This window comes from Neofelis nebulosa, chromosome 3 (genome assembly GCF_028018385.1).
Source record: "Neofelis nebulosa isolate mNeoNeb1 chromosome 3, mNeoNeb1.pri, whole genome shotgun sequence".
NCBI lineage: Eukaryota > Metazoa > Chordata > Mammalia > Carnivora > Felidae > Neofelis > Neofelis nebulosa.
In genome coordinates, this window is record NC_080784.1 from 153,419,684 (window position 1) to 153,439,599 (window position 19,916).

Genomic DNA, 19,916 nt, shown 5'->3' on the forward strand with positions numbered 1-19,916 from the left:
GCTCCCTCCCACCAGTCCCTGCAGTGCGCACGGCCTCTCCACCCTTCCTACCCTCTTCCGTGGGCCTCTCGTCTGTGCTTGGCTCCGGAGACTCCGTTCTGCTGGTCTTCTGGTGGTTTTCTGGGTTAGTTAGGCAGGTGTAGGTGGAATCTAAGTGATCAGCAGGACGCGCGGTGAGCCCAGCGTCCTCCTACGCCGCCATCTTCCTATTCTCTGATAAGTTTTTTATAGATTTTGGCTACTAACCCTTTGCCAGACATGCCATTTCCAAATATCTTCTCCCATTCTTTTTGGTTTTATTAATTGTTTTATTAATTGCTGTGCAGAAGATTTTAATCTTGATGAAGTACCAATAGTTCATTTTTTGCTTCTGTTTTCCTTGGCTCCAAAGGCGTGTCAACAAATTGATTCCTCTGTTCTCCTCTGGGATTTTGAGGGTTTCCTGTCTCACATTTAGGTATTTCATCCATGTTAAATTTATTTTTGTGTATGGTGCAAAAAAGTGGTCCAGTTACATTCTTCTGCATGATGCCATCCAGTTTTCCCAACACAATTTGTTGAAAAGCCTGTCTTTTTTCCATTGGATATTCTTTCCTGCTTTGTTGAAGATTAGTTGACTATTTGGTGTAGGTCCATTTTTGGGGTTTCTATTTTGTTCCATTAATCTATGTGTCTATTGTTGAAACAATATCATAAAGTCTTGATGCCTACAGCTTTGTGATATAACTTCAAGTCCAGATTTGGGATGCATCCAGCTTTGCTTCTCTGTTTCAAGATTGCTTTGGCTATTCTTTTCTGGTTCCATATGAATTTTAAGATTGTTTGTTCCAGTTCTGTGAACAATACTGTTGGTATTTTGATATGGTTTGCATTAAATGTGTAGATTGCTTTGGGTAGTATAGACATTTAACAATATTTGTTATTCCAATCCTTGAGCATGGAATATATTTCCATCTCTTAGGATCCTCTTCAATTTCTTCTATAAGTGTTCTATAGTTTTCAGAGAACAGATTGTCTACTTCCTTGGCTAGGTTTATTCCTAGGTACATTATGGGTTTTGGTGCAGTATAAATGAGATCAATTCCTTTATTTCTTTCTGCTGCTTCATCACTGGTGTACAGAAATGCCACAATTTCTGTACATTGATTTTGTTTCCTGCAACTCTACTGAATTTGTGTATCAGTTCTAGCAAATTTTTGGTGGAGTCTTTCAAGTTTTCTCCATAGAGTACCATGTCATCTGCAAATAGTGAAAGTTTGACTTCTTCCTAGCCGATTTGGATGCCTTTTATTTCATTTTGTTGTCTGATTGCAGAGTCTAGCACTTCCAGTACTATGCTAAATAAAAATGGTGACAGAGGACAACACTGTCTTGTTGCTGACCCTAGAGGAAAAACTCTGTGTTTGCCCATTGAGGATAATATTAGCTGTGGGACTTTCATATATAGCCTTTATGATTTTGAGGTATGTTCTGTCTATCCCTACTTTGTTGAGGATTTTTATCAAGAATGATTGCTGTATTTAGTCAAATACATATTCTTCATCTATTGACAGGATAATATGGTTCTTATCTTTTCTTTTATTAATGTGTTGTATCACATTATGTGTGTGTAAGTTAGGGATTTCTTTCCCATGCTGCTTTTAGGATTTTTTCCTTATAGCTGTACTTTGCAAATTTTACTATGATATGTCTTGGTATTGTCCGCTTTGTTGATTTTGATGGGAGTTCTCTGTGCCTCCCGGATTTCAATGTCTGTTTCTCTCTCTAGATTAGGAGAGTTTTCAGCTATAATTTGTTCAAATAAACCTTAGCTCCCTTTTCCCTGTCTTTTTTCTGAGACTCCTATGATACAAATGTTATTATGTTTTATGGAGTCGCTGAGTTCCTAAGTCTACCTTCATGATCCAATATTTTTTCTTTCTCTCTTCTTTTCATCTGATTTTCCATAAGTTTATCTTCTACATCAATTATTTGTTTCCCTGACTCTTCCATCCCTGTGTAATTATATCCAGTCCATTTTGTATCTTGACTATAGCATTTTTTTTTATTTTGACTTCACTAGTTTTAGGTCTTTTATCTCTGTGGTAATGGACTCCCTGGTGTCTTCTGTGCTTTTATTAAGCCCAGCCAGTATCCTTACAATTGTTGTTTTAAATTTTGGATCAGGTATATTACTTATATCTCTTTTAATTAGAAGCCTGGCCATAACCTCTTCTTGTTCTTTCTTTTGGGATGAATTCCTCTGTCTTGGTATTTTGTCTAAGTCTCTGTCTTCTTCTTCATGTTAGGAAAGCTGATTATGTTTCCTGAATCTGAGAGTAATGGCTTTATTTAGAAGAGGTCATATACAATCCTGGGCCTTGTGCTTCAGTAAGTGTCTCTGGTGTATGCTGTGTCCACTGTGCTGTTGTGTCTTGGTGACCCTTTCCTTCAGGCTAGTCCTCTGCAGTGGGGAATTTTTGGACTTTGTCCAGTGTGTGGTGAGTTTTAACTAGGAGTGCTTTGGTCTGCTTGTTAAATGAGGCCAGATCCTATTTCCCCTAGAGCTGAAGCTTGGCTGCACTCTCTGCTCAGTAGATTTGGTGCATGTGTGCTGGTCTTTTGTGGGAAGGGCCCGCTGCTGTTCTGGCTTTCAGGTACACTTTCCCTAGTACAGAAGCACTTAGAGAACACAGTGGGACAGGGCTTGATGTAAGTGGCTCAAGTTTCTACTGTGGGTGCTGTGCTGCTCACTGATGTTGGTCTGTGCTGCTGGGAAGGGGATAATGGCATCTGCCCTCTCACTCATCTCTGGAGAGAAGAGTTCATGTCCACTGTTGTCTGGGAAGCCCCCAAAGTGGAGTAAACAAACTTCCTTCACGTGTCCTAGCTCAGATCCCTGCCTCTACCCTGTCTAGGTCTTGGCTGTCTGCCCACCTGACAATGCATTGCACCTGTGTTTTATCTCAGGCATGCCAGCTGAGCTTCAAAACTCCAAATTTTAGGAATCAAGCACAGCATGGACCCATACCGATATTCTAGGGCAGGGTCTCACTGCTCTGTGGCTGGTGCTGGTTTGTCTTTAAAGGGAAGTCACACAAATGTGCAGGGGCTTGGAGTGTATGGTATAGTGCAAAAAGCCCTTCCTCAGCAAGTGTCTCTGACTTATGCTAATGAATAGGGCAGTGCAATGGTGCCCGCTGACTCTTTGGTCCCCTGAGAGGCAATGCTACCTCTTCCAAATGCATTCCAAGAAGGGGAATTTCTCTTAGTGCATCTCAGGGGATCCTCATGTTGTCTGCTCCCAGATCTCTGGTCTCCTTCACCACAGGAGTACTGCTATGTCCCCAGGCTCCACCCTGGCTACTAAGCAGACTTCTAAAAGTTCAGGCTGAACATCACTGATTGTAAGAATTCCCCTCTAATTTTCCTAGTCAATGGTTTTGGGGAAGTGTTTTTCTTGTGCAATCCCCTGTGTACCTCTCTCTCTCTTTTTCTCTCTCCCCATCCACCCTCTGTCTCCTCTGTCTCTGTGATCTGTGATTCCTCCCCTCCACAGCGCCTATAGTTCTTTTCTCCCCAGATCCACATCTCCATAGCCCCTACCTTCCATGATGTGCCTCTTTTCTCCCTCTAGTTGTGTAGTTTACTCTCAGTCCTCTGATCAATATCTTGGGTATTCAGGATGATTTGATATTTATCGAGCTGTATTCAAGGGATGTGGACTAGTTCCCCCACTAGTTCACAATATCAACTACTACCTATGTCTAAATCTTTTTTCTTATTTATTTGAATCTGTATTATTTTGTTGTAATAAGCCATAATCATGAGTATCACAACTTTTCTGAATTCCGTGAGTTCTATCAAATCACTGAAACTGACAATGGTATAGGAAACAGAAACACATAATCTGAGGAGAGCATCATTCAAAGGGATCATACAAAAGGCAAAAAAAAAAGTTAAAAACAACGGGGAAGCATTCAGAACAAGGCAAAGCAGTAAATTTGTAAAATGAGTACAGTAAAATACTCACCTGGAAACAATTTCTAGGCATATTTATAGTGTGCCTGAGTCTGGCCCTATTGGTAATGAAAGGACCTGATGAAATTAAATTTAAGATTTTTTTTTTCAAATCCATTCTGATCATGAATATGAGACTTTAGTTCCCTACTGTGTAAGGCTTACAGGATAAGTGAGGATCTCAATCAAGGAGGCGTGGGCTCTGATTGAGCTTCTCCAATACTGTCTGGGTATCCTTTGGCAAATCAGATGCACTATCTCAATATGTCAGTTTTACACATGACAGTAGTGATACTATTTATGTTCACTTCATAATTTATGGGCTTTATGCAATTTAATACAGCAAAATATTTATTCAGGGCCTAGTAAGAGTTCAATAAAAAGATTTTATAAACATCCCAAAAGGCATTACAAAGAAATGAATTAATGTTTTGGTCTAAAAACATCCTATAAAGTTCACTCTTAAGTTATATACATAAAACAAGCATTTTTTCTTTACAATTATAAACACTTGTCATTTTATTTTCCATCTGTGAAAAATTGTTGTTAATGATTTTAAGAGCATTACTTTAAAATGTTCTTTTTTAGCTTTCAGTCACTAATATGAATCATTGAGTATGCCATACTTATTTATAAAATACTTTCTTTGAAAGACAATTTATACCACAAAAAAGATACATCTATAGGAGGAGCCAAGATGGCGGAACAGAATGGAAGCTTTTTGTGTGTCTCGCGTCCATGAAATACAGCCAGACCAACACTAAACCATCCTACACACCTAGAAAACTGATTGGAGGATTAACACAACAATCTGCACAACCTGAACCACAGAATTCATCAGGTACATGGCATGGAGAGGTGAATTTGGGGAGCGAGAAGCCATGGAAGGTCGGGAACCACTTTTGTGGCCAGAGAGAGGACAGAGCCTGGAGGAGGGGAGAATATGGGAAAAGCACCCCTCCCCAAAAGCAGATGGACAGAAAGTGGAAAATTGGAAACAGCTGCAGGGACTAAACTAAAAAGGGAGAAAGAAGAGGGCTTAAATTCAATTAAGACTGTGAACAAGGGGAGCGCAAAGACTGCAACTCCACAGCTTGATACCTGGCGGTGCTCTGGTGGGAAGGACGAATCCCCAGGAACAGAGTGGGGTCCGGGAGGTTCTTTTTTTTTTTTTTTTTAACATTTATTTTATTTTTGAGACAGAGAGAGACAGAGCATGAATGGGGGAGGGTCAGAGAGAGGGAGACACAGAATCCGAAACAGGCTCAAGGCTCTGAGCTGTCAGCACAGAGCCCGACGCGGGGCTCGAACCCACGGACCATGAGATCATGACCTGAGCCGAAGTCGGCCGCTTAACCGACTGAGCTACCCAGGCGCCCCAGTCCGGGAGGTTCTTGGGTGACATAGAGAAAAGCGGTTCCACTGCTGGAAGGACTATTGGAGCCACCTGGTCCCAGCAGGCCCCGGAAGGCAGCCACATTTGCTGGTGCTGGGGCAAGGTCATTAAGGGTGAAGCCTGGTGCCAGATGTGTGTTGTGATTTTCCATAATCCCTGAAATGCTGCTGCTACACTGTCTCGCGAGCTATTTCTGGGGCGGGCTGGCAGCTGGCACAGTCTCAGGGCACCAGTAGCAGCAGCAGGGTCCAGAAAGCGTTCCTTGATGCCGCCGACATTCGGCCATTGCTTGGTGAGACCCTTCTGCAGCGGGGCAGAACAGGTCAAAGCCACAGTCCTTCAGAAGTAAGGGGCCAGGGAAAACAGCTGCATCTGAGACAAAACTTGGGAGAGAGGTACTGCCTAGGGCCTGGTCACGGAGAGTGAAAAAGTGGGGAGTGGATGAAAGCTGAAGACAGAAGACTGGTGTGCAATTGCTGATCTGGGAGAACAGACTGGGTAGCTGGGTGGCGCCATTTTCACCGCTCCCACGCACACGCATATGCAACTATGAGTGCAGCAACAATCCACCCCAGTAGGATGGCAGTGCCACCTAGTGGAGAGCAGAGCTGTTACACTGAGTCCTGCCCAACTGGGCCAACTTTGCTTTTCAAGAAAAGAAGTCACCACTGGCTTAGTTTATGGACTATAGAGTGCTACATAGACTGGCTTCTAGGGGGAAACAAAGCAATTTCAGTCCTACTTCAATCTGTTAACAGGTTCATCTATTCAATCTTCTTTCTTTTTTTTTCTTTTTCTCTTTTACACTTTTTCTTCAATACAGAAAAAATTCGTTTTTATTTGCAATTTTTATTAAAAATATTTTTATTATTACTATATTTTTTCTTTTGTGTAAATTTTTTCAAATTCTATTTTACTCCCATCATTTATTTTAGTCTACTTCAGTGTATTCACCTTTTCAAATTTTCAAACAATTTTCTTTTTTTTCTTTCTTTTTCTTTTTTTGTTTCTTTTCTTTTTCTTAAACGCAGGATGAGAAAAACTTCCTTTTGCTTCCAATTTCTATTAAAAATATTTTTATTTTTTACTACATTTTTTGCTTTTATGTAAATTTTTTTTAATTTTATTTTACTTCCATCATTTTATTTTATTCTACTACAGTGTATTCACTTTTTCAAATTTTCAAACTATTTCCTTTTTTTTTCTTTTTTTTCCTTTTTAAATCTTTTTTCTCTTTTTTGTTTCTTTTATTTTTTCTTAAATACATAAAAAGAAAAAATCACATTTATTTTTAATTTTTATTAAAATAATTTTCTTTAATTTTTTTCTTTTTTTTAAATTTTTTTTAATGTTTATTTATTTTTGAAGGAGAAAGAGACAGAGTGTGAGTGGGGGAGGGGCAGAGAGAGAGGGAGACACAGAATCGGAAACAGGCTCCTGGCTCTGAGCTGTCAGCACAGAGCCCCATGTGGGGCTCGAACCCACGAACTATGAGATCATGACCTGAGCCGAAGTCGGACGCTCAACCAACTGAGCCACCCAGGCACCCCTAATTTTTTTCTACCATATCCTTTACTTTTGTGTATATTTTTTCAACTTCTATTTTACCCCCATCATCTCATTTTAGTCTACTTCAGTGCATTCATTTTTTCAAATTCTCAATTTCCTTTTTATTCTCCCCGCCTTTTCTCTCTCTAATCTGTGAAACAACTTTCAGCACCCAGACCAAAGCAAACCTAGGATCTAGCATCATCTATTCAATTTTTGTGTGTGGGTGTGTTTTTAATTTTTAATTTTAATATTTTTATTTTTAATTTTGTTTTAATTTCAAGTTTTCTACCTCACTAATTCCTTTTGTCCCTTCAAAATGACAAAAAGAAGGAATTCACCCCAAAAGAAAGACATGAAGAAGCGACAGCCAGGGATTTAACCAACACAGATACAAGCAAGATGTCTGAACCAGAATTTAGAATAATGATAATAAGAATACTAGCTGGAGTTGAAAATCGATTAGAATCCCTTTCTGCAGAGATAAAATAAGCAAAAAAAAAATAGCCAGAATGACATTAAAAATGCTACAACTGAGCTGCAATCATGGATGGATGCAGCGGTGGCAAGGATGGATGAGGCAGAACAGAGAATCGCTGATATAAAGGACAAACTTATAGAGAATAATGAAGCAGAAAAAAAGAGGGACATTAAGGCAAAAGAGCACGATTTAAGAATTAGAGAAATCAGTGACTCATTAAAAAGGAACAACATCAGAATCATAGGGGTTCCAGAAGAGGAAGAGAGAGAAATAGGGGTAGAAGGGTTATGAGAAAATCACAGCAGAAAACTTTCCTAACCTGGGGAAAGACACAGACATCAAAATCCAGGAATCACAGAGGACCCCCATTAGATTCAACAAAAACTGACCATCAACAAGGCACATCATAGTCAAATTCACAAAATACTCAGGCAAGGAGAGAATCATGAAAGCAGCAAGGGAAAAAAAAGTCCCTAACCTACAAGGGAAGACAGATCAGGTTTGCAGCATACCTATCCACAGAAACTTGGTAGGCCAGAAAGGAGTGGCTGAATATATTCAGTATGCTGAATCAGAAAACTATGCAGCCAAGAATTCTTTATCCAGCAAGGCTGTCATTCAAAATAAAAGGAGACATAAAAAGTTTCCCGGACAAAATTTAAAGGAGTTTGTGATCACTAAACTAGCCCTGCAAGAAACTTTAAGGGGCACACTCTGAGGGGAGAAAAGATGAAAAAATATATATAGAAATAAATAAATACCAAAGCAACAAAGATTAGAAAGGACCAGAGAACACCACCAGAAACTCCAACTCTACAAGCATCATAATGGCAATAAATTCATATCTTTCAGTACTCACACTAAACATCAGTGGACTCAATGTTCCAATCAAAAGACGTAAGGTAACAGAATGGATAAGAAAACAAGATCCATCTATATGCTGTTTACAAGAGACCCACTTTACACCTAAAGACAACTTCAGATTGAAAATAAGGGGATCTATCATGCTAATGGTCAACAAAAGAAAGCTGGAGTAGCCATACTTATAACAGACAATCTAGACTTTAAAATAAAGACTGTATCAAGAGATGCAGAAGGGCATTATTTCATAATCAAGGGGTCTATCCACCAAGAAGACCTAATAATCGTAAACATTTATGCACCAAATGTGGAGCACCCAAATATATAAATCAATTAATCACAAACATAAAGAAACTCATTGATAGTAATACCATAATAGTAGGAGACTTCAACACCCCACTCACAGCAATGTACAGATCATCTAATCGAAAAATCAACAAGGAAACAATGGCTTTGAATGACACACTGGACCAGATGGACTTAACAGATATATTCAGAACATTTCATCCTAAAGCAGCAGAATATACATTCTTTTCCAGTGCACATGGAACATTCTCCAGAATACACCATATAGTGGGTACAAATCAGTCCTAAGTAGGTACAAAAAGATCGAGATCATACCGTGCATATTTTCAGACCACAACGCTATGAAACTCAAAATCAACCACAAGAAAAAATTTGGAAAGGTAACAAATACTTGGAGACTGAAGAACATCCTACTAAAGAATGAATGGGCTAGCCAAGAAGTTAAAGAGGAAATGAAAAAGTATATGTAAGTCAATGAAAATGATATCACCACAACCAAAACCTCTGGGACACAGCAAAGGTGGTCATAAGAGGAAAGTATATGGAATCCAGGCCTTCCTAAAGAAGGAAGAAAGATCTCAGATACACAACTTAACCTTATGCCTTAAGGAACTGGAAAAATAACAGCAAATAAAACCAAAAACCAGCAGAACACAGGAAATAATAAAGATTAGAGCAGAAATTAATGCTTTTGAAACCAAAAAAACAAAAAAACAAAAAAAAAAAAACAGTAGAACAGATCAATGAAAACAGAAGCTGGTTCTTTGAAAGAATTAACAAAATTGATAAACCTCTAGCCAATTTGATCAAAAAGAAAAAGGAAAGGACCCAAATAAATAAAATCAAGAATGAAAGAGGAGAGATCACAACCAACACAACAGAAATAAAAACAATAGTAAGAGAATATTATGAGCAATTATATGCCAATAAAATGGGCAATCTGGAAGAAATGGACAAATTCCTAGAAACAGATACACTACCAAAACTGAAACAGGAAGAAATAGAAAATTTGAACAGACCCATAATCAGTAAGGAAATCGAACTAGTAATCAAAAATCTGTCAAAAAACAAGAGTCCAGGGACAGATGGCTTTGCAGGGAAATTCTACCAAACATTTAAGGGAGAGTTAACATCTATTATCTTGAAACTGTTCCAAAAAATAGAAATGGAAGGAAAACTTCCAAACTCTTTCTATGAAGCCAGCATTACCTTGATTCCAAAACCAGACAGAGACCCCACTAAAAAGGAGAACCATAGACCAATTTCCCTGATGAACATGGATGCAAAAATCCTCAAAAAGATATTAGCCAACCGGATCCAATAACACATTAAAAAATTATTCACCACAACCCAGTGGAATTTATACCTGGGATGCAGGGCTGGTTCAATATGCACAAAACAATTAACGTGATTCATCACTTCAATAAAAGAAAGGACAAGAACCATATGATCCTCTCAATAGATGCAGAGAAAGCATTTGACAAAATACAGCATCCTTTCTTGATAAAAACCAAGAAAGTAGGGATAGAAGGAGCATACCTAGAGATCATAAAAGCCATATATGAACGACCCAATGCTAATATCATCCTCAATGGGAAAAAACTGAGAGCTTTCCCCCTAAGGTCAGGAACGAGGCAGGGATGTCCACTCTCGCCACTGCTATTTGACATAGTATTGGAATTACGTCTTAGCCTCTGCAATCAGACAACACAAAGAAATAAAAGGCATCCAAATCGGCCAGGAGGAGGTCAAATTTTCACTCTTCGCAGATGACATGATACTCTATATGGAAAGCCCAAAGGATTCCACCAAAAAAACTGCTAGAACTGATTCATGAATTCAGAAAAGTTGCAGGATATAAAATCAATGCACAGAAATCGGTTGCATTCCTCCTATACACCAACAATGAAGTGACAGAAAGAGAAATCAACGAATCGATCCCATTTACAGTTGCACCAAAACCCACAAAATACCTAGGAATAAATCTAACCAAAGAGGTGAAAAATCTATACCCTGAAAACTATAGAAAGCTTATGACAGAAATTGAAGAAGACACAAAAAAATGGAAAAAGATTCCATGCTCCTGGATAGGAAGAACAAATATTGTTAAAATGCCGATACTACCCTAAGCAATCTACACATTCAATGCAATCTCTATCAAAGTAACACCAGCATTCTTCAAGAGCTAGAACAAATAATGTTAAAATATGTATGGAACCAGAAAAGGCCCCGAATAGCCAAACCGATCTTGAAAAAGAAAACCAAAGCAGGAGGCCTCACAATCCCCGACTTTAAGCTATACTACAAAGCTGTAATCATCAAGGCAGTATGGTACTGGCACAAGAACAGTCACTCAGATCAATGGAACACAATACAGAACCCAGAAATGGACCCACAAACACATGGCCAACTAATCTTTGACAAAACAGGAAAGAATATCCAATGGAATAAAGATGGTCTCTTCAGCAAGTGGTGCTGAGAAAACTGGACAACGACATGCAGAAGAATGAACCTGGACCACTTTGTTACATAATACACAAAAATAAGTTCAAAGCGGATGAAAGATCTGAATGCAAGACAGGAAGCCATCAAAATCCTCGAGGAGAAAGCAGGCAAAAACCTCTTTGATCTTGCCCACAGCAACTTCTTACTCAACACGTCTCTGGAGGCAAGGGAAACAAAAGCAAAAATGAACTACTGGGACTTCATGAAAATAAAAAGCTTCTGCACAGTGAAGGAAACAATCAGCAAAACTAAAAGACAACTGACAGAATGGGAAAAGATATTTGCAAATGACATATCAGATAAAGGGTTTGTATCCAAAATCTACAAAGAACTTATCAAACTCACCCAAAAAATAAATAATCCAGCGAAGAAATCGGCAGAAGACATGAATAGACACTTCTCCAAAGGAGACATCCAGATGGCCAACCGACACATGAAAAAATGCTCAACATCACTCATCATCAGGGAAATACGAATCAAAACCACAATGAGATACCACCTTAAACCTGTCAGAATGGCTAACATTAACAACCCTGGCAACAAAAGATGTTGGCAAGGTTGCAGAGAAAGAGGATCTCTTTTGCATTGTTGGTGGGAATGCAAGCTGATGCAGCCACTCTGGAAAACAGTATGGAGGTTCCTCAAAAAACTAAAAATAGAAATATCCTACAACCCATCAAGTGCATGGACACATGCACCCCCATGTTTATAGCAGCATTATCAACAATAGCCAAAGTATGGAAAGAGCCCAAATGTCCATCGATGGATGAATGGATAAAGATGTGGTATATATACATACACAATGGAGTATTACTCTGCAATCAAAAAGAATGAAATCTTGCCATTAGAAACTACGTGGATGGAACTGGAGGGTATTATGCTAAGTGAAATTAGTCAGTCAGAGAAAGACAAAAATCACATGACTTCATTCATATGAGGAATTTAAGAGACAAAACAGATGAACATAAGAAAAGGTAAACAAAAATAATATAAAAACAGGGAGGGGGATAAAACAGAAGAGACTCACAAATATGGAGAACAAACTGAGGGTTACAGGAGGGATTGTGGGAGGGGGAAATGGGATAAATGGGTAAGGGGCACTGAGGAATCTACTCCTGAAATCATTGTTGCACTATATACTAATTTGGATGTAAATAAAAAAAAAAATTAAAAATAAAATTAAAAAAATAAAAAAATAAAAAATAAAAACAATTTAACAACAACAAAAAAAGATACATCTACATTAGTAAAGGACTGGATGAAAGTCTTCCCTCCTACCTCATATATATGTAGTGGCCCAGAGCACTGTCATCCATAGTCTATACATTCTGGCCTAGGAAAAAATAAATTAAAAAATCTGCACCACTTTTGAGAGAGTGCTTTTTTAAAAAAAATTTTTTTTTATGTTTATTTACTTTTGAGAGAAAGAGAGACAGAGGCATGAGCAGGGGAGGGGCAGAGAGAGAGGAAGACACAAAATCTGAAGCAGACTCCAGGCTCTGCGCTGTCAGCATAGAGCCCGACGTGGGGCCCAGGCTCACAGAATGAGAGATCATGACCTGAGCCAAAGTGGGATGCTTAAGCAACTGAGCCACTCAGCCGCCCCTTGAGAGAGTGCTTTTAAAAAAATGACTGAAGAAAGGAGGAAACGGAAGAAGGTCTCTGTCATCATCTGCCATTGCCATGGCTCAGAAGACCCATCTTCACAAAGAGTGGTGTTTTAGTTGGGATGTGGTCTTCTGAGCCATGGCAGTGGCAGATAATGATAGAGATGGCATGCATATGTAAAAGGAAAAATCCAGACAGTGAGGATACTTTCTTTTATACCTAAGAGAAAGGAAATGACTGCTGCTTTTCTGTCATGAATGGAAAAGTCTCCTTTTTCAGTAAATAGCATTAGGCTGTGGCTAATCATATGAACAATCTTCCTGTTCCTGACCACCTACTGTTTCACTCAAGCCACAAATTCTGGTCCATTGAATAATTTACACATTTCTCAAATATACATACTTCTCTCACTTACTTTAGCACTAACTGAATATATGACATCACTTTATTTCTCCTGGGAAATAAAAATCTGTTAATATTCACTTTTACCACATTTTATAAAACAAAAACAAGAAAATAACAACAGAGCTTTAAAATGAAAAACTGATTGTGTATAAAGTTATCTTAAAACTCTATAAATAGAAAGTATACAACTCAACCAAGAAAGGGACCAAAGACTTTAACAGACACCACACCAAAAAAAAAAAAAAGATATAAAAATAGCAAATAAGCATATGAAAAGAAATTCCATATCATTTGTCACCAGAGAATTGAAAATTAAAACAATGAGATACCACTATGCGTCTACTACAGAGGACAAAATCTGGAACACTGACAATACTAAATGTTGGCAAGCCCGTAGAACAACATGAATTCTCATTCAACATGAATTCTCATAGTCAGAATTCAAAATGATCCAGCCACTTTGGAATACAGTCTAACATTTCTTAGCAAACTAAATATAAATTTACAAAAGGACCCAACAGTCATGCTCCTTGATATTCCCAAGAAAAAGAAAATTTATGTCTACACAAAAACTTGCACATAGAAATTTATAACAATTTTATTTATAAATTACCAAAACTTGGAAACAACCGAGATGTTTTAGTAGGTGAATGGATAAAATAATCTGTATCACATCCAGACAATAGATATTAGTCAATGCTAAAAGCTGATTATATTCCTTTACTGATTTGAACACTTTGATGGATGCCTATATTCACTAATTAAAAATCTAGAAATTCTCAAAATACGACAAGGCCCATATTAATTAACTGCTATTTAACTTTCTAGCTTTAATTTCTAACATTCTTGATCTATATTATGATGTTGGCTACACACTGAAGTTTTAATACCTAAAGTACACCAAAATATATTTCCCATAGGTCTTTTCGTGTTATGTTCTTTTGAGTGATTGAAATGCTGTTTGCACAACCTTTCAACTGCCTAATTCCTGCTCATTCTTCACATCTAGGTATAAAACTAATTTATTTAGAAGATTTTTCCTTTGCTGGCCATAAAGAAAAAATTGGGTTTCTATTATAATGTTTTCATTATACTTGGTATTTTCCTTCATGCCATGTACATTAAAATTTGTTTAAAATTTGTCTCAGCTAATTATAATATCTATAAATTCAAGGAATCTATCTATCTTGTCAATAGCACAATATCTAGCACATAGTAGGTTCTCAAGTAATATTAAATTATATGATTGAATGTTAGGTTAATTGATATATACAGGAGGAAAGGCGGAAATAGTCAGCTATATGGTATCTCTGAATGTCTAACTCTCTTCTTCTAATCCAGACAAGAATCAAATTAACTGACTGATGGCTGTTGAGAAATCTTCCTTTTTTTGTTTTTCTTTTGCCCAAATGAAGAGCAGAAAGATTTCAAATAGGTTTTTAAAATACATGGATAAAGAATTATTTAAAAAAAATTATCAGTAGAAATAGAGTTGTAATCCAAACACAAAGAAAAATTTTCGTCTAAAATAGCATCCTACTTATAACCCATTTTTCATCTTTTCTCCAACTTTTTGTAAGATGAAAATGCTGAAAAAGTGAAATTCATGTTCATACTAAAAAACAAGTCAGTCATCAGTATACATATAATATCTTTATTGACTTTTTTAATTACAAACTTATTGATATAACTATGAAAAACATATCTGACAGATGACTTGTTTTCCTATTTAAAACAGAGTAAATTATGCTTGGAAGAATTAAAATTGGTGCCAACTTAATTGATTAGCTTTCTCTAATCTGCATATATTATTTCTTAAGATGAACAAAGGATTTTCTGTCTCAGTATGTTCAATAACATGCACTTTGATATTTCAATTCCCCTAATTTACCTTTTTGGTAAATATATGTATACAGACACACACACACACACACACACACACACACACACACACACACATTTGGGGACACATTCCATTTAGGGAGCTAGAAATCTCCAAAGTAAAATGTTGCAGAAAAAAATATTTGTAAAAGTGCATTTAGGTACACTATAATTTCAGTATTCAACAGCCACACTATATGAAATCCTCATAGGCTTATACATGAGCAATGAGCTATAAATATCAATGTACATCAGCTTAAGAGTTTACACAGGAATTCCACAAATATTCTAATGTAAGGGATTCTCAGAATTCCATATATAAAACACCTTGATTCAAATTATATGAGCACTTCATTGCAAAAGCAACAGAATGGTATAATGTGACAAATGCGTTTTATTTTCAATTTCTGTATTTTGGGATAAATTTGTATTCAGTAAATATTGGAGTAGTTCATAAGCCAATAAAGTTTTATGGGAACACAGCATGCTCATACATTTAGGTATTATCTATAACAAGTTTAGCTTCAATGGCAGAGCTGAGTAGTGGTGATAGAGACCTTTATGCCCCACAAAGCCTAAAATATCTATCTGACTCTTAACAGAAAAAAATTTGCTAATCCTGGTATCAGTCATTGTGCTTATCTTTTCCTTGAATAGGGGAACACTAGACTTAACTGTTTTATGTTTGTTGGGATTACCAACAAACTTTACACCAATAGTCACTGAGTCCAAGGTACAAACTTTATTCAAATAATCACTGAGGCCAAGGAGAAGCTACATATCCAGATTTTGAAGAAACAAAACTAGATAATTTCTTCCATATTCCAGTATATGTAAGTGGAGCACCCAGGTAATAAGTAGATTATCTAATGTAACTTTCCAATTCTGGTTTCCTATAGAAAGCTGAAAGCTCAGAGGTAATTTTACCAGTTGAACAATATCAGTCCTGTGCTGGCAGTGATTTCATAAATACAACTCCCCTAAAATATTTATGGGCTTCTATGTATCAGATTGTATTTTACCCATGCTCCAAAATTCATAAGAATAATAGTTTTTGATAAATGCCTCCCACTGGCAGGCTACCCACTGGCTCAGGCTTTTTAAGGCTAATGACTTTGAGTTCCCTAAAAGCACATTTGTCGAGGTAAAAATTTCTACTCGGTACCACCTTAAGTCTTTGAGATGTCTAACAAAGGATCTCATAACCATATTATTTATTTGATCTTTAGCCTGATAATATGTGTTGCTTTTAGAATCTTTGGCTCATTAAATATGAGAAATAGCTTTATTTTTAAACCTAGAAAGTCCTGATATCTCCCTATGCTCATAATTTTAATTTCAAAATACACAGTTATTTTTTACTTATATGTTTATTCATAAATAGCTACAATAAATAAATATATATTTTCGGTATTTTACTTTCAATATTTTCCTTATGCAACTCTCCCCAAATCCAAAACCTCTTTAAGGAATATTAAAGAAAAAAAAGTCAAGTTACCTGAAGCAATATTTTTAACAAATGATTACAAAAACATAACACAAGTGGCCATTTTTCAGACCACTTTAGAATTTCCCTTGTCATTGTTTCCAGGCTTTTTTAGAATTTCCTCATTTTTCCAGTCTCTACTAACAATTATTTTCTCCTATCATAGCCCCCAAATCAATGCCACATATTTTAGGAGTCTGTTATGACCCCACTCCACTACTGAAACCAATTTCTGCATCAGGTAACTGCTGCCACTATAATGGTGTACAACAGATCACCCCAACAATTAATGATGTAGACCAATGAGCACTTATTTATCTTATAAGAATCAGGTCAGCATATAGGCTGGGTGACTCTTCTGGCTTTAAATGGACTCACATTTCTGGATTTTAGTAAACTGTCAACTGGGATAGCGGAGACTACAGGGCCACCTGTGCCTCATCTTGTCTCCTAACTCATTCCAGTGATCATAATGGTGACGAGGACAAGAATGATAGTGGAAACAAATACTTTTTAATTTTTCTAATGTTTATTTATTTTTTGAGAGAGAGAGACAGAGCGCGAGCAGGGGAGGGGCAGAGAGAGAGGGAGACACAGAATCTGAAGCAGGCTCCAGGGTCCAAGCTGTCAGCACAGAGCCTAATGGGGCTCGAACTCACAAACCGTGAGATCATGACCTGAGTCAAAGTCAGACGCTCAACCAACTGAGCCACCCAGGCGCCCTGAAACACGTGCTTTTTAAAGACTACACATAGATCACATCTGCTAACATCACTTTTTTCTTTTTTTTTTTTTTTTTTCAACGTTTTTTATTTTTGGGACAGAGAGAGACAGAGCATGAACGGGGGAGGGGCAGAGAGAGAGGGAGACACAGAATCGGAAACAGGCTCCAGGCTCCGAGCCATCAGCCCAGAGCCTGACGCGGGGCTCGAACTCACGGACCGCGAGATCGTGACCTGGCTGAAGTCGGACGCTTAACCGACTGCGCCACCCAGGCGCCCCAACATCACTTTTTTCAAAGCAAATCACTTGGCTGAACTCAGAATCAAAAGAGTAGGAAATGCACTTTACCTCATTGGTGAAAAGAATTGCAAAATCACATGACGGAGGGTGTAGCTGATGGGAGGAATAAATAATTGGTCCATTAATTCCACACAACAGTCACAGGTCTCAATGGAAACTACAGCCTTTCCTACCCAGGAAGTCATTTGGCCCTTTTATAATTACCACATACATACTCTGACAGCAGATAGTTCAAGCAGAGAATCAGCCATACATGCTTAGTTTTTTCTCCTACTATCCTGTGGCCTGAAACCTTTACGCATATAGACACTGAGTACCAGGGTAGAAAAACCAGGAACGTTAATCTGATAAACAAAAATTAAAGTACACGCTCTTCTATTTGAATTTAATCTTTGCTTTTCTTTTTTTTTTTTTTTAATTTTTTTTTTCAACGTTTTTTATTTATTTTTGGGACAGAGAGAGACAGAGCATGAACGGGGGAGGGGCAGAGAGAGAGGGAGACACAGAATCGGAAACAGGCTCCAGGCTCCGAGCCATCAGCCCAGAGCCTGACGCGGGGCTCGAACTCATGGACCACGAGATCGTGACCTGGCTGAAGTCGGACGCTTAACCGACTGCGCCACCCAGGCGCCCCTCTTTGCTTTTCTTTTGATAGCTGTAGGACTTTGAATATCCCAGCCATTCTTCTCATTTTATGTTGCTCTAAAAGGCACTGTATTTGTTTCCTCTCTATATTTTTCCTGCTCCCTTATTTATAAACTTTAAAACTGAGACATGTATTTTTATCTTAGGCATTCTATGACTTAGTAAAGTGAAGGGCCTATAAAGTTTTATTTAATAAATGAATTAACTCCCATTTTTATATAAAGGGATGTATCTGAAATTTAAATATATCTCTATAACAATGGTTAAACCCCAAGAAAGAAAGAACACACAAAAAAATCACTGGTTGGTTTGAGATGGGCTCATTTAGCCTGTGTTCCCCAGAAAGCAGGGTCATAGACATGGACGTTATATGCACGTTATATATATGGACGTTATATGCACGTTAGATAATGCAGTCTCATAATTGAAAGATAAGAAAAAGCAAGAAAGGAAAGAGAGTTCATGAAAAGATGTATTAACAAACTGTCTCCTGTCACTAAGGTGACTGATTATTTTATCTATGGGACCATGCTCCTGAGGAACCATATAAATTGTGGGTTACAACTGTCTCTAAGGTTTTGAAATGGAGAAGAATTTAACCACTACGTCCTAAAAGCACACTGGGACAAAGTTTAGCTCTTAAGGTCTTCACTTTCCTACCTTTCAAGGTTGTGCATGTTTGGACTACACATGTGTGGAATGTGCTTCTGTGATTAAGGACACAGAGCATTGTGGCCAGTGTTATCAGTGCAGCCCTCAGCCTGCAAGTGAGAGTTGTACGGGGAGCCAGGAGTGCAGATGAGAGCGGTCAGTACTCCATTCAAGGTGAAGCAAGAGGCAGGTAGAGCTTAGATGATCAGCAGTAGGCCTAAGAGACATTTCTACATCAGGTTAATAAAAACCAAGTAAAAGAGGACTTACACCTAATGAGCTAACACTCTTTTATTTGTGACTTTTTAAATTCAACACACATCCATTAGCCATCCACATTGTGCCAGACAGGATACTAGACACCAGGTAGATAAGTTGAAGAGAGGTGTATTAAGGGTTTTAAATTTTACTTGAGGGAGGAACTGTGTTTCAGGATGAGGAATAAGAGTGGTAGTAAAATATAATATTCTGAAGAAACTGGAGACACCCCAAAATCTCAGAAAGGTAGAATTAAAAGAAATGCCAGTGATCCAACCAGAAGTACCAAATAATGTGTAGAATTTGTATGTGCAGGTGTCAAAACAAAATGTCAAAGGAATTAAATCAAACAATATTTCATCTATTCAGAAGTAAAACTTCTGGCAATAAAACAACAGTCATGAATTCTAAATAAGAACCAATATATAAGGCAAAACATTGGGGTTGTTATATTAAACCGATATATCACACACTGAAAACTACTGTATAAGATAGGTATTATATCAAATAGTTTATTTTTTTATTTACTTCTGGTAGGCCTGGCTTATAACCAACTTTGATAACTGCATTTGTGTAACTTTAATTTAGAAAAGAAAGTATTTAACCGTCTCTATATTTAGATAAAGGGAAAACAAAACAAGTTATGTTCTATGTGTACAAATGGAAAAAGCATCAAGCCTTCAAATACTTTCTCTGCAGGATGCCAATGTTAAATAGCAGAGGGACCAAAATAGATTTGGCATACAGAGGACACAAAATTCATCTAAATCATTCAGCTGATAGAGTCTGAAGATAAAACTGAAGTGGTAAAAATCAGCCTATAAATTGTACCATTAGAATGAGAGGAAACTAGATGTGGTCCT